The sequence below is a fragment of the Mirounga angustirostris genome, unplaced genomic scaffold, assembly GCF_029215605.1.
Source record: "Mirounga angustirostris isolate CCGP_5_RB_7025 unplaced genomic scaffold, mMirAng1.0.hap1 SCAF_1, whole genome shotgun sequence".
NCBI classification, from domain to species: Eukaryota; Metazoa; Chordata; class Mammalia; order Carnivora; family Phocidae; genus Mirounga; species Mirounga angustirostris.
The window spans coordinates 89,622,948-89,639,278 of NW_026991709.1; the positions used below are offsets into that span (position 1 = coordinate 89,622,948).

The following is a 16,331-nucleotide window of genomic DNA, read 5'->3' on the forward strand; positions in this document are numbered from 1 at the left end:
CACCAAGGGTACATTTCAACTCAGATAGAAAAATACAGTCCTCATTGAAAAGTTTTCACAGAACTCACAAGGGAAAACCCCTTGAGATAGAGCTGAGCTCACAAGCATCCCTCAGCTACAGAAGGTTTATGGATATAGCACATGATTTTCTAACTCAAACCATAACATTCAAATTATTCACTATAGATCTTGTTTAAAACTTCATGCTTTTTTCTTCTATATACCAATTATTAATTCTGAAAGTAAGTGTATGTGTGTGGATATGCATGTATATATGTAGACAAAATAGAAAGTCTATACACATTCTAGGACTCTAAAATAAGAAGTAAATATTACCCATGATCCTGACACAAAGAGAGACGAGGCCTGGTTATTCCTCAGTTTATTATAACCTCTGAACACATACACTGGTGATGTGCCAGCATAGTCTACAACAGGCTATTCAGGTGGTTGCCAAATAATTATATATATTTTATACAAAATCATCATTATATGAACAATATTAACAACCTAAATGATTCCTATATACTTTTCCAAGGAAAGACATTATAGAAACAAATAAAGTATATGTTATATACATATTATTTTCTCCATAAAACACATATAAATGAATTTCATAGAATTAAGCTAAATAAGTCTTTTAACTTGTTTTTCTTCAATAGAATGCACTAAATGACTTTTTATTAATCTTTAAAAGTGCTTGATAATAGCATTTTATTTTTTTAAAGATTTTATTTATTTATTTGAGAGAGAGTGAGAGAGAGAGAAAGGGTGAGCACAAGCAGGAGGGGAGGAGCAAAGGGAGAGGGAGAAGCAGGCTTCCCACCGAGCAGGGAGCCTGATGTGGGGCTCGATCCCAGGACCCTGAAATCATGACCTGAGCCGAAGGCAGATGCTTAACCCACTGAGCCACTCAGGTGCCCTGATAATAGCATTTTATGCAGGATTTAACAAAATGTTTTTGGGAAATGTACAGAAATAAAATAAGATTCTGGGATTCTTAAGCAGGTTTAGTGAATTCTGGAAGATAATTTAACTTTAGAAAATGGACACTTTATGACCTGTCATGTCTATGATCATCTTAATGTTATTCTCATATATATTATATTTCACAGATGTAGTTACATGTTCAATTATATGCACCAAATAGAAAACTGGGTGGTCTGGGGATTTTTTTGGTGGTAGCATCACAAGAACATAATTAAATAAAAATGTCATTAGCAGTCGATTGAAAAATATCTTGATCAAAATGTCTCTTGTAAAGGTGACAAATAATTCATAAGATATTAGACTACTAGAAATCATAGCAACAAATAAGCATTATGTCAATTTTGTTTTTTTTTTTTTTAAAGAAGGAAGTTTTCTCACTCAAAAAAGTGAAATGTGTGAGCAACCTTATATTGTTTCTATCAACAAGCCTAACCGTACAAGCCTAGTCAAGCCAATGTCAACAAAGCCAATCCCTTCAAAGGACAAAGGTATCTGACTGATTAAGTAAGACCTGTAAAATAAACCCCCTCTCCCCAACTGCTTTGCTCTCCTCTGAGATCCTGTTTTCTACCTTTAAAAAAAAATGGTTATATTAATATATTAGTACAAGGACACTTAGCTGGTAAACCCCAAATATGGCAAAACTTGATGCCAAATAAAAATTCCATAAGTAGAGACAAAAACCAGTATTCTGTCAATGTTGGAAAAGATCTGCACTACAAGTTGGTCACACCATTTCTCCAGCATTACATTGGAGAGTAAAGATAAGGCTTTCCCCACTCTCCACCAAATTTGGGTTTCTGTGTTGGTTGAGTTCTTAAGCCCAAGAGACAGCTAGTTTCTTTTGAAACAAGAAAAACCCCCACCTCCTTTCCTCACCCTCAAAGCACACCTTGAACCTCCGCAGGGGCACATGCAGGTGCACGTGCATGCACTCACGCGCGCGCGCGCGCGCACACACACACACACACACACACACACACTCTGTAATAGAAACTGCTTAAATTTCTGATTGGAAACACTTTAGAGACTGTTGGTACTTACCTTGCAAAGATGTGTTAGGTAAACTTGCTTCATTCTCTCCCATCTTATTATTTCTTTTTAAAGGGGGCCAAGCAGTTTCAAGTTGTGTCAGTTACCTTGCAGGCTTTGTGACCTTCTGACTTCCTACCGTGGTACTGTAACAGTATACTACCTGCTCTCTTCTGTGAATCATTACCATTCTGCTTCCTGAATTACCTGGGCTGGCAGGACCTGTTTTGCTGTGAAATGAGATCACATCCTTTGATCCAACGTACTGCTATTAATGTGTGTTTCACAAAATGTGGCTTTGTTTCAGTTTTGATATTAACTTTTAATTCTCTACTTTCACTTTAGTCTAAAACGTATTTACATTTTCCCCGAGTGTCCATACTACCAACACACCACGGTGCAGAGCCAGAGTTTTTGTTTTTTAGTGTTCCCAATCAGCTTCTCTTATAGAAATAAAAATTTAAAGTGAATTTTGCAATGTTCATTAAAAAAAAAAAAAATGCAGAGACCTAAGGAACAGCACGGGAATCAGTTTTGTGCCATGCTGGAAAGACACTTTGGAGTGCCTCCAGTACTAGCTGTGGAACTGTAAGTGAGGGCTATTCCTTCTCTTGAGTCTTAGTTTCCTCAACTATGAAATGGGGATTATATCTATATTTCAGAAGGTTCTTATGAAGATTAAAGCAATCATGTATGTGCTAAACATTATGAATGGCAGATGATAAACACAACACAGGCAGCATTTTTCCTCCACCCCTCCTCTTCCTTTTCCATTCCTCTTCTTCCTTCTTTCCCTCCTCTTGTCCTTCCTCCCTCTGACAAGTGCAAAGAATGCCCAAGAAGAGCACTGATGTCACTATGTCCTGACGTCACTTGTCCTACATATTAATTGAGAGATCTTAGACAAATGATCCAATCCGATTTCAGAATGCCTTAAGGTCCTCATTTGTAAAAGGATACTAATATTTGCACTGTCTTTTTACTAGGAACATAACAAGTATTAATATAAACTATTGTGCTTCAAACAAAAATAATCTCTAGCAAAGAAAAGCAACAAATTGGAGATTTATCTTTATTCATTTGTAGAAGTGAGAGAGGAAGTAGATCACAAAAATAAATCAACTTATTTAAACTCTGTCTCCCATAAGATATCCAGAATAAAAAACAATCTCTATTTTCTCCCTCTAGAATTCCTTAAATTTTAGATTTGTTCAGACTGGTTAAAAAAAAAAAAAAATCTGAGGTTTAAACACCTTCTCCTTTAACGGTTCTTTAATTTTCAATTTGGAAGGAATCTGTATACCATGTTTGCTAGCTCATTAATGAAAAAAAAAATGGGGCACCTGGGTGGCTCAGTCGTTAAGCGTCTGCCTTCGGCTCAGGTCATGATCCCAGGGTCCTGGGATTGAGTCCCGCATCGGGCTCCCTGCTCCGCGGGAAGCCTGCTTCTCCCTCTGACCCTCCCCCTGCTTGTGTTCCCTCTCTCACTATGTCTCTCTCTGTCAATTAAATAAATAAAATCTTAAAAAAAGAAAAATGATTATATAAGTTACATAAACAGAAAAGGTAAATAACTAGAATAGTTATTCTCAAAAATATTAGAAATGAAAACAAATGGGACATAAAAAAAAAAAAATTCCCATCACTGGGGCACCTGGATGGCACAGTTAAGTGACCAACTCTTGGTTTCAGCTCAGGTCATGATCTCAGGGTCGTGAGATCAAGCTCTGAGTCAGGCTCTGCACTCAGCTCGGATTCTGCTTGAGTTTCTCTCTCCCTCTCCCTCTGCCCCTGCCCACTGCATGCACACACTCACACTCTCTCTCTCTCAAATAAATAAATAAATCTTTTTTAAAAAATCCTCATCACAGTTAATTTACAGTTCTCCCTTTCATTACGTCTCTGGGTCTCAATTTCTTCATCTATAAATTGATCTGGAACATTTACTCAGCCCCATTCTCTCATTACAAATACCAAAACCTCTGATTTAAAATCCAAGTTGTGGTTTGTTCCACAATAGTCTTTGCCTAGTACAATTGCATAATGTAACATACATACTGTGCTACATACTTTACCAAATGGAACCTGAAATTGAATGTTTGCCAATAAAACACTATAATCATCACATTTGGACTTCCCCCCCTAACAGGAGAAACACACATATCAATCCTCCCTCATTATGACAACTTGGAAATGTATTTACATACTGGTCCCAGGCACCTAAAATTAGTCAAAAACCAATCTAAGACACCCATTATCTACCAGCTGAATTATGGAATGTGTGAAGTTACAAAGAAAGTAGAATAGAGAAGTCCTATTTTTGAGCAGAGGAAAAACATAAAAACACCAGAAACCCCAAAAGTGCTTGTCATTGCCCAGAAAGTAACATAAATATACACTCAGTTACACTGAAATAGCTTCAACGCTTATAAATTGCCATTCACTCAGTTATTCACTCTCTCTCTTGTGCACCTCAAACACCTAGGAAATTCTTCCTTCATTACTTTCTCTTTGTCTAATTCATATGCAGGAATTCTTGAACCTAATCTTGGTTGAGGGTTCCTCTATATGCTCCAGATGCCTCTTAACAACTTGGAATTTTTCCTTTCACCATGGCTCTTATCACATTGTGTTATATGTACGGCTTATTTCTGTCCTTGTGAGCTGTTGTGTTAGAGACCTCTTCTGTGCCCACCACTATATCCCTGAAACTGGGCAAGGTACCACAGTTCCTGCCACATATTATGCCTTCAACAGTTTTATTAAAGATGAATAAAATTACCATCATCACAAAGCACGAATTAAAGGATCTCAAAGAAAAGATGAACATAGATTAGCAAAGAAGATGATGAAAGATATTCCAGGAGGGGAAAAATGCCAAAATAAATTTCAAAAGTGAAAAGAAGTGGGGATAACTAGTTAGGTTTATCTGCAAGAGTAAATAATTAAGAGCTAGAAGGATAAAAGAGATGACATTTATGAGAATTTTCAAAAAAAAGAATTGAAGAGAAATAGATGAAAGAGAAAAAATATATATAGTGAATGCATTAGTTTAACACACACACACACCCCAAAAACAAACACTGGTAGCATTAGCCAAAATACCTTTACTGAATGGTGTAAGGAACACTAATGATAAAATTATCAAAATTTTTGGAATATTGGAAAGAAAGTCTATGAGACTGACTGTATCCTCCATGTGCATTCCGAGACAGTGCTGTAAAAATTAACTAGCACATTTTTTTAAATGACTTAGATGACATAAGAGAAAATGATATTTTCAACCCTATCAGCTTTCTGTATTTCTACCATTCTATTTCTAAAGCAAACCTCAAGGAGAGAGCAGCCACAGAAGGTTATAAATGCTATCCTTTATCATTCAGTTTGAGGTCTACATAGAAATTAAACAAGAGGAAGAAACCAATGTTGAAGTTTAAACTTGTTATGGGCAAGTTATAAAGTGATTATGTAGTTCTGTTTTTCAAGGGAAGACAGATGTGAAAATTTGAAAAAAATTATGAAGTGGTTATTCAAAATTCTGAATGTTGGCACTGTCTTATAAAGTATGGAGCCCTGGGTATGTAAAATGTTACACATTTAATAATTACACAGACCTGGTACTTCTCAATGAAAACTACGGCAGTAGGGGAACAAATAATTTGGTCAAAACCATAAATATCCACAAATAAAAAAAACGGATTAGAACTCTTAAAACTGTAATCCTGGAAGCTACTATGAGGAGGAAATTCCATGTTCAGCAACCAGAATGAATTTTTGCGATTGCAGTTTCAAGAATTAGGTAGAGGTGCTTAAAGAGCGCCAAAATATACCACCCCAAAATATGTCTCATTGGCATATGGATTTTATTTCTTTTAGAGAGAGAGAGGGAGAGAGAGAATCTTAGGCAGGCTCTATGCCCAGCACAGAGCCCCACACGGGACTGGATCTCATGACCCTGAGATCATGACCTGAGCTAAAATCAAGAGTCAGGGGCGCCTGGGTGGCTCAGTCGTTAAGCGTCTGCCTTCGGCTCAGGTCATGATCTCAGGGTTCTGGGATCAAGCCCCACATCGGGCTCCCTGATCGGCGGAAAGCCTGCTTCTTCCTCTTCCACTCCCCCTGCTTGTGTCCCCTCTCTCGGTGTGTCTCTCTCTGTCAAATAAATAAATAAATCTTTAAAAAATATATATAAAATAAAATAAAATAAAATCAAGAGTCAGATGCTTAACCAACTGAGCCACTCAGGCACCCTGGATTATTTTGACCTAAAGGGCCTTGAGAACCAGCAGACATAGGAAAAGTCCTTTACCTCCCCTCACTGCCTCAAAATAGAGTATAAATTTCTTCTTTTGTAAAGAAAAGTTACATGTATAAAGGAAATTTCCATTTGTAAAAGTTACTCCTTAACAGGAGCAGAACTAGTCCTGGAGACAACTCTTACCGCTTGAGAAACAACCCTTCCTTACCATACATTTTCTTCCCTCATTTTCCCATAACTTGCCTCCCGTCTCCAGAAGCCTCAAACCCCTTTCCATTGTTTAGCCTAAACTGGTATAAACCTCAATCATCTGGCTCCTTCATCTCATTTTCTTGAGAGACTCCCTTGCAAATCTACATAATTACAACTGTTTTTCTCTCTCCCTCCCTCTCTCTCTCATTAATCTCTTTTATCAGTTTGCTCAAGAGGCCAGTGAGTGAAACTGGGAGGGTAGAGGGAAAAGGTTTTTCCTCCCATATATGCTCTTTTCTCAAGAACATACACTGGTGGTATTTATTTTCATGCATTTTAGAATAAAGTAAACCTAGTTCCTATACAGTTGTACTCCAGTGTTTAAACTTTTCAGTCTTTTTCTTCATCTATAAAGTAGAAATAGGTAACAGTATTCTGAAAGAATTAAATGAGATCATATTTAAATGCTCAACATGGTGGGGCTCCTGGCTGGCTCAGCCTATAGAGCATGTAACTCTTGATCTCGGGGTTGTGAGTTCAAGCCCCACATTGTGGGGCAAAGACCTTACTTAAAAATAAATGAATGAATGAATGAATGAATGTTCAACACAGTGTCAGGCAAGTAATAGGATGTTTAGTTTTTAAACATCACCTCAGTCCTATCAAACCACCCCAAATCAATGTTGAGAATTGATTGGACATAAAATTTTCTGAACTAAGTTTATACTTTTCTTAAATTTATTTTTTTAAGACTTTGTTTACTTGTCAGAGAGAGAGAGAGAGAGAGCACAGGCCACAAGCAGGGGGAGTGGCAGGCAGAGGGAAAAGCAGGTTCCCTGCTGAGCAAGGAGCCCTACTCATGACTTGATCTCAGGACCCTGGGATCATGATCTGAGCCAAAGGCAGATGCTTAACCAACTGAGCCACCCAGGCGTCCCATTAAATTTTTTTGATTAAAATAAAGGTGTCAACAGTGTAAAAATGACGAAGTTTGCACCTTGATCCGATGAGCCATTTGGCTTTAGACCCAGGCATTTCATAGCTTAAAATTTTTGATTAAAGATTCTTTGTTGAAGCCGAAATTCTGTTGTTTGATTGTGGCCGAGAATTTCCAAGTTGGTATTATCTGATCCATAATTATAGCTGCTAAATACTTTTGAGTCCTACCAGAAATAAGACAGCTAAACCAGAAAAGGGGGAGAATGCATATATTGTACAGGAAGAATGGGTAGAAATAAACAAGATTTTCTCATGCTTAGGAATACTGGCTGAACATATTCTCTTCCAGATCTGGGTATTACCATCTACCCAGTTGCCCTAGACAGAAACTTAGGATTTATCCTTAGCTCTATCCTCCCACATTCCCCAAATAGTCACAAAGTCCTATCAATTCTATGTCCTAAATGTCATTGAAATTCACCTCCTTAACTTTCCATATTCTCTAGGTAAGGCCATTATCATCTCTTGCCAAGACAGAAACTCCCTAAATGAATTCTCCCTTTCCTTTAATCCATCCTTTCTGTATCTTTAGAGTCCTCTAGCAGATAGAGTGATCTCCCTAAAACACAGTCATGGCATTTCCATGTTCAGGTATGTTCACTGGTCCCACAGCCTACTCAATAATGTCAGTACATAATCACATTTACTTTTTTATACCTGTGAATATATCTATCTATCTATCTATCTATCTATCTATCTATCTATCTATTATCTATCTATCTATCTATACATATAGCTGGTCAAAAAAAATTAAGGCATGCTCAGTGCTTGGTATTAGGATTGACTGGTGGGCAAAAATAACCTAACTAAACTTCTTTTCATAAAATTGGCATACAGGATCTTAAGAAAATTTGTATTGATGGAGAACAAAGAAAGTAACTACTTCTTTCAGTAGTAAGACATATCCATTAGCAAGGAAACAAGTAATAATGACAAGGAGAGTACTGTCATTTTCATGATCTTTCCACTACAGTCTTATTAAATGAAGTAGCCAAGGAAATATATAAATTATATTCTAACACACACATGCACATACAACAGAGTTGCTTAACAATTACTGGTGGTTTATAGGTTGTTTCACATAATTAAGATATACAATGACTCATCTAAAAATAACAGACACATGGAGGTGCCAAGTTGTAAGTCAGGTGGGAGTGATGTTACAAAGCAGTCTAATTTGCTGCTGGGAAGAACACTTTTCTAGATTGTGGAAGAACTTTATAACAAAACATTAAATACAAGCTTGTAATCATAGTATGTAGTGACTTATACACTTTTTTATGAGGATCTCATGAAATCTTGGCTTACATGCCAGAAAATTTTAAAGCAATATACTCTTATTAGCAGTCTCAGCCTCATCCATGTGAGTCGACTGATAGTGGGAAGACTAGCTATGACTGTCATCTAAATATCATTCGAAAAAGAGAAAATAAAGTTTCAATGTATATTTAATACTATCATGGACCTATAAAATGAAGTACACACACTCACACACACAAATATTTGATTAATCTATATAGAACTATTCCATAAACCCTGGCAAAACTCCCTCAAGAGGAACCCCAAGGAAAGTATTCAAGGAAGGTACATGATAACTGCCTGAGACAGCATAGAATGATGGACTTTTCAATTTGAGAATATCAGGACACGTTAAAAATCTACAATAAGGCTGGAAAAAAATTCTCCAGCCAAAACCCTAGAACACCAAGATTTAATAGGAATACCAAAGTGATAGAATGATTTCTCTAATCCTTTTAAAATGCAATGAGAATGCTTAAATGATATTAGCTTGGAGATAAGTTTATTTGCTCAAAACATCCTGATATGACCAATCGTCAAAAAAGAAGTTTCATCTTCATATCAAAGAATGATCTAAAACACCTCTGATACTATGTTACAAGTACAACCCAGTCATTCATGCTGAAAGGTAAAATGTCTTCTGGTCTTCAGCCTCTTCACTATAGCCTCAAAAAGCAAGACAACAATTAACGCCAACTGTGCTGCAGAAATTTGGCAACTATTTCCTAAATGAAAACAACATTTAACAGCTGTTCAGGGGGTAACAGCCTTCTCTGTTAAGGTGAAGAAGCTGAGGTAAAAGATGAGGCTTCTCATTGTCTTTAGAAACATTCTATCCCTTTCACTTAACATCTTAGTAACAGAACACAGTAACTATAACAACCACTTATTAAATTTAACACTAAATGCCTTGGTTTCAATTCATGAATATGAAAAAAATAGTCAAGAATAACTAATTATGAGGAATCAAAGAAAATTAGTATATCATTTTGTTACATAGTATTCTTTAATTTTTAATTTTTTTAATGTTTTTCTTCTTCCTCTTCCTCCTTTTTTTGAATAAAGTCAAAGTGGCATAACAAGCATTCTTAGGGGAAAAAAAAAAAAAGATTCCAGAACTACTTTTGTTCAACATCATAATGGGCCACTACTTTCTAGTGCTAATGTTTTCTTTCTGAAATCTCCTCTTCTACTTTCCCGCTGACTACCTGCCAGCTAACATTGTTATAGAAAAGGAGAGGAAGGATTAAAGTCTTCAACCTTCCCCTAAGTAGCTAGTACTTAAAATAGACTTTCTTTAAAGTGACTGGCTGTCTTTCCTATGGTGACCAGATTTATGAAATGGAAAAAAAAAAAAAAAAAGTCACGGAACAAATGAGGGGAGATAAACACAGCTTCTTTGGATGGACTTTACAGAATAATGGGCTAAATGGAGAGAAATCTATGCAAAAAAAAACAGAAGCCCAGGAAGACCCTGGAAACTACAGTATCTGATCACCATGGACAATGAGGGACTCGCATGTGAGCAATTTTAAGAATGAATAAACATAAAAATAGAGCTAGCCATGCCATGGCTAAAGCTACCTTTAAATACTTACTATGTTCCTTCATACCTCTTCTAAAACCTTTAGTCTTCCTATAGCCTAACATACCAATTTTTATTTCTTTAACATTTTTTTTTTCTTTAAAAAGCTGGGCAAATATGGCCCTTCCAATTCTCAACGCTTCCTAGCTGCTGTTTTTAGATCTGCCAGATTTATAAGCATTTAATAAATACTTGATAATTGATTAACTGAAAACATAATTATATTTCATCTTTCTCCTAAAATCTTTAAAATGAGAATGTAAGGGAGATGATTAATTAAAAATGTTACTAGTATTCAGCTTCCTTCTGAAGAGGCCAGAATAGGCCGCCTCAAAATATGATACTTTGGCCTGAGGATTGTTCTGAGCTGAACCCAATTAGCTCTCTGCCTTCTCCCCTTTCTATTTATAAGAAGGACATAAATTTCCATCAGTAATAGTTTCCTTCTCCGTTACCAGGAAGAGAACTACTCTGGAGACAACTCTTAGTACCTCAGATAATTCCTATCTGAAACAACACAAAACAAAAACATTAAATAACCCTTGTTTTACAATACAATCCCTCCACTCCCCTTCCCGTAATTTACCTCCCTCTTACAGAAATCCCAAAACCGTTTTTCTTTGTCTAGCCTAAGATAGTATATAAGCCTCAAATTCTGTCTCCTAGATTCACAGTCCTTTGTGAATTCCCAGTGTGTATGCATGTAATTAAATCTATATTTTTCCTCCTGTTATTCCATGTTTTGTCAGTTTAATTTGCAGGGTTCCCAGCCACTGAACCTAGGAGAACAAAGGAAAAAAAGCTCTCTACCTCTCCTACACCTCTTTTCTTCAGTTTTCCTAAAATCTAAAAAAAACTCTTTTACTTCAGATTGGTGATAAATTGAAAATTATAATATTTTAAAGTTCACAACAGTTTAAAGAAATGAACTGAAATTGAATTACCCCTATTAGCATCTAATGAAACACAAGTTAAATAGTGAAAACAAAGCTGACAGTGTAAAATGCATCAAGAAACTTGGAAGGCAATTTAAATTATTAAAGTTAAAATTAAAGAGAACACTCTACTTTCTAATTTAAGGGTTATTTTATGACATCACAAATACTGCACTTATCTGCCCTCGGACACTTTTGTCTGGAAACTTTTTTTAAAAAGTGGAATCTGAATAATTTTAGGTTATTCACTTCCAGTAGGTCCAATTCTCTTTGTACAGCCCTGTTTGTCTTGTTTCTTGTTTATCCTTTAAAGCATTTAAATACATGACCCTTGGCTTTTTACTAACAAAGTCACCTGAGCTCTCTTCCCAATTTCAGTGTCCAAATGTAATGTAAATATATACAACTGTATCAATAAAATAATTCATCTTCACCACCAAATTAACATACTAGAACAGCTTTATTTGAATTTTAATTTGTTAATGAGCTAAAGATGATTCTACCAAATGGCCAATCTCAATGTAAGTTCAGAAATTTTCTGACATAAAGACAAAGTTGCCGTTAACAATATAAGTAAACATTTTTTTTTAAACGTTTATCATACTCTCTTTCACTGTTGATGGCATACATATTTGCCATTTTTATCCTGTTTGTTCCCTTGCGTAGATCCACATTTAAGTTTCCTACTACCTGAAAATTGCCCTTGTTTGTAAGTTCTAAAATATATAAATATGTACATAAATAAATATTAAATAACAATCATTTGAAATGTCACTCTAAGGAAATTTTCCAATACAATAATCAGAAAAATATGCAAAATAGCTTATGTAACATTAGATTTTTTTTAATTAATTATACAATAGTGTAGTGGAATAATCTATAACTGTTAATGCAGAAGTATTAATTCACTTACAAAATATCCAACACATTGTTGCATTATATTTTTGTAATGATATATGACATATGCTAAGAATATTACAATCATTACTACATTACAGAATTGCTGGTGATTGTCTAATTTCTCCTTGCATCCTTGATTTTTTTATATCTTAAAACTAGTTATGTATTACTTTTACAATCAAAATAAAAAAGCATTTATTTACTATTTTGAGAAAAATATAAGTCTTATTTATGATTCCTGACTGTTCTTCAAAATAAATTAGAACGATAAAAGAGGTCCTAAACTGTGCTTTCAAAAAATGCCAAGAATATCCATAGAGTTTATCTATAATCCATAGAGTTTATCTATAATCCATAGAGTTTATCTATAATCCATAGAGTTTATCTATAATCCATAGAGTTTATCTATAATTTATGTCTCTGATGTTTATAAATGGAACCTGATCTTGTTAGTGTTGGTAAATAGCTAATAAAAGAAACATCTATATGTGTATAAATAAGTATTCAATAAGTATTCAGTAAATTTAGTTGCTAAGGAAAGAAATTTTTGTAAACTTTAATTAGAATTCCTTAAAGGGACTTAGGAGGAAAAACTGTGGGTATAATTAAAAAGCTATAAAATTTAGATGTTCTATTTATGGGAGGGTGGAGTGGGGAGATAAATGTCACTCAGATATTTCACAGCTTCTTTCTTATAAGCCCATACTTTTACAAAAACTAATACAAGTATCTTAGCCACCATGTTGATTTGGGGAATTTTAGTTAGAAAAGGGAAACAGCAGGGGCACCTGGGTGGCTCAGTCGTTAAGCGTCTGCCTTCGGCTCAGGTCATGATCCCAGGGTCCTGGGATCGAGTCCCGCATCGGGCTCCCTGCTCAGCAGGGAGCCTGCTTCTCCCTCTCCCACTCCCCCTGCTTGCGTTCCCTCTCTCGCTGTCTCTCTCTGTCAAATAAATAAATAAAATCTTAAAAAATATATATCTTAAAAAAAAAAAAAAAAGGGAAACAGCAGGTCAGCAAGACAATTCTGTTTGAGCTGGGAAGAAAGCAGACAAGAAGCCACCTAAGGAAAAACTGTCACTCTCCAGAGAACTAGCAAAATAAGAAAATTAGCTTGACGTTTCTTATTCTTTATAAAATACCATCTTCTGATAATCATTACTATATTATCACTAACAAAAATATAAACAGAAAAAAATAGAATTTAAATAACAAATTATTCCATTCTCAGAAGTATCCAGTATTGGGGGGCCTGGGTGGCTCAGTGGGTTAAGCGTCTGCCTTCGGCTCAGGTCATGTTCTCAGGGTCCTAGGATGGAGCCCTGTGTCGTGTCTATGTCTGACTCCCTGCTCAGCAGGGAGACTGCACTTCTCCCTCTCTCTCTGCCCCTTCCCCCCAACTTGTGTGCTCACTCTCTCTCTCAAATAAATAAAATCTTTTTTTTAAGAAAAAAGAAGTATCCAATATTAACTTTTAAATATATATCCTAGAGAGAAAGAAGGAGGAGTATATGGGTAAATATAGATATTATATAGATGTAGAAAGATATAAATATATTCAGAGGTATAGGCATGAACAGAGATAAAATCTAACAATGTACAGACCATTGTGAAACATGTTCTTTTTTTTTTTTCTGTTAAAATTACACAGTCGATATCATTCTATTGACATCTTTTTGATGGACTTTGGAGTCAGATAAATGTGCATTTAGGTCCTGGCCACTACTTATTCCCAGTGTGACCTTGAACAAATTGTTTCACTTCTCTGAGCCTCAATTTTCTTCTTCATTAAAATGGAGAAAACACCCGAGCCTCCATAGGGGGTTGAGGTGATAGTTCCATATGATAATGCAGGGCCTGATCATAATAGGCTCTCAATAAACTTTGGCTATAACACAGATCATTGTTTTTGTTTAACTGTTATTGTAAGATTTACAAGTAACTGTGATACAGTTTTTGGAATGTTTTCCCAAATCTTAATGATCTTCTTTCACCTACTCCTCACATCCACAGGGGTAAATATTTTGTTCTATGCAATATAGCTCATTCCACAGGTTACAGTTGACCAAACCAATATGTACATAAACTCCAAGTAGGAAGACCAGAGATTTTTTTCCCTCTGCAATTTTGATTTGGGACTGAAGGAGAATTAAAGTTAGGCTTGTAACATGTAACGTCAGGAGCTATGTGCATACCATATTCAGCCATGAGACCAGGCACCTTAGAACAGCTATTCATGGAAGGGAGAATAATTAAGCTGATTTTTGGAAGAAAGGGGGATAAGAGATAAAGAGAGAAATTAGTTTGGATTACTTATGGCTCTTTCATTAATTTTAGTCCTAGCCCTTGGATTCCATGAATAGATGGATACTTCTCACTTCAGTGAATGGGAAAAGAACACCTCTTTGAACTTATATCAATTAAATCATAAAGAAATGGTTTCGAGACCCTGTTCTGTTACTCTCAGACCTCTTAGCCTCTTACCAATGATACTGATATTCATCAGAGATTATATGAAAATGTTTGGTGGAAGATTTGATGAATAGCTTTCTTTGTAGAATGCAGTTGCTATGATTTAAGACTAATCCATCTCTTGTTGGGGGAGGACCGAGAATGGTAATTTTGAGTCACAACCCTGAGTAGAGGAACCTAAGGGGGACCACACAGAAAGTTTTGGAATGTAAAATGTGTTTGCTCTCACTGGAAGGTAAAAAGGAAGGATCCTGCCTCATGCCTTATAAAACTTAACCTACAGAAAATCCCAACCTAGAAGGCTAGATTTTTTAATATTAGGAGAGATATGGAGGGGTCCCTGAAGATGTCCATGTCCTATTCCCTCAAACCCAGGCACTTACTAGGTTATGACAAAAGGTAATTAAGGTTGCACATGTAATTAAATTTACTAATCAGGTGACCTAGAGATGAAGATATTATCCTGAATCATCCTGAAGGGCCCAATTTAATGACATGAGTCCTTTTTTTTTTTTTTTTTTTTTAAGATTTATTTATTTATTTGAGAAAGAGAAAGGGAGAGGGTGAGGGAGAAGCAGGCTCCCTGCCGAACAGGGAGCCCCACCCGGGGCTTGATCCCAGGACCCAGAGACTATGACCTGAGCCAAAGGCAGACACTTAACTGGCTGAGCCACCCAGGTGCCCCTAACGACATGAGTCCTTAAAAGTAGAAGAGGAACACATAGAAAGGAGGGTCACAGCAGTGTGATATGAAGAAGACTTGATCTGCTATTGTTTGTTTTTAAGATGGAAGAAGGGGACACAAGCCAATGAATCAGGTGGCTCTAGATGGTGGGAAAGGCAGATTCTTCCTCAGGCTTCCAGAAAGGAACACAGTCTTGTAGACATCTCAGTCTTAACCCAATGAGACCCATGTTGCATTTCTGCTCTATAAAACCAGAGGGCAATGCATTTGTTTTGTTTTGTTTTGAGCCATTAAGTTTGTATTAATTTCTTACAGCAACAATAGAGAATTAATACACCAATATATTCTAATGACTGAATTGAAATTATGTTTGTGACTTAAAGTAACTACAGGTATGTTCTATCCTATTGGAGTAAAAAGTCATGACATCTGCCAGGGTTTTCATCCAGGAAAGGGGGAAACTCCATAAAGTTTAAAGGGGAAATGGAAAACAACAATGAATTTAGGTTGTGAACATATCATGAAGGATTCTTGCTCAATCTGCTAGTTATAATAAATGTGCTTTTTAAAATTTCTTAATTTATTTAGGCTAAAGCTAGCTTGAATTGGTTTTGAATTGAATTGGTTTTATTATTTATAATCAAACAGTTTTAATGACTAGAAGTGTTAAAGATAATTATCCCAACAACAGGTACAAATGGCCTCAGGCAGGGCTGTTGATAGTCCTAAATGAGAATAATATCTAGGGCTTCCAATTTATGTTTTAACAATAGTAAATCATAGCACATACTATAAAGAACACCTTATTGCATCTTTACAAAAACCTCAAAAAAGCCAACACCATGTTATACACTGAGAAACTGAGGTTCAAACAACTTAAATAACATTGCCAAGGTCCTAAGTGATGGAAACGGCATTCAAAGAGACTTTGGTATCTTTCTGACACCAACGCCCTATTACATCATTCATCCATCCATCCATCCAT

General features: G+C 35.9%; 1 protein-coding gene across 1 annotated transcript in view; it reads right to left on the reverse strand.

Annotated features, from left to right (window-relative positions):
* Window positions 1-16,331, reverse strand: part of NAALADL2 (N-acetylated alpha-linked acidic dipeptidase like 2) — a 1,210,813-nt gene that overhangs the window by 911,354 nt on the left and 283,128 nt on the right. The window lies entirely within an intron of this gene.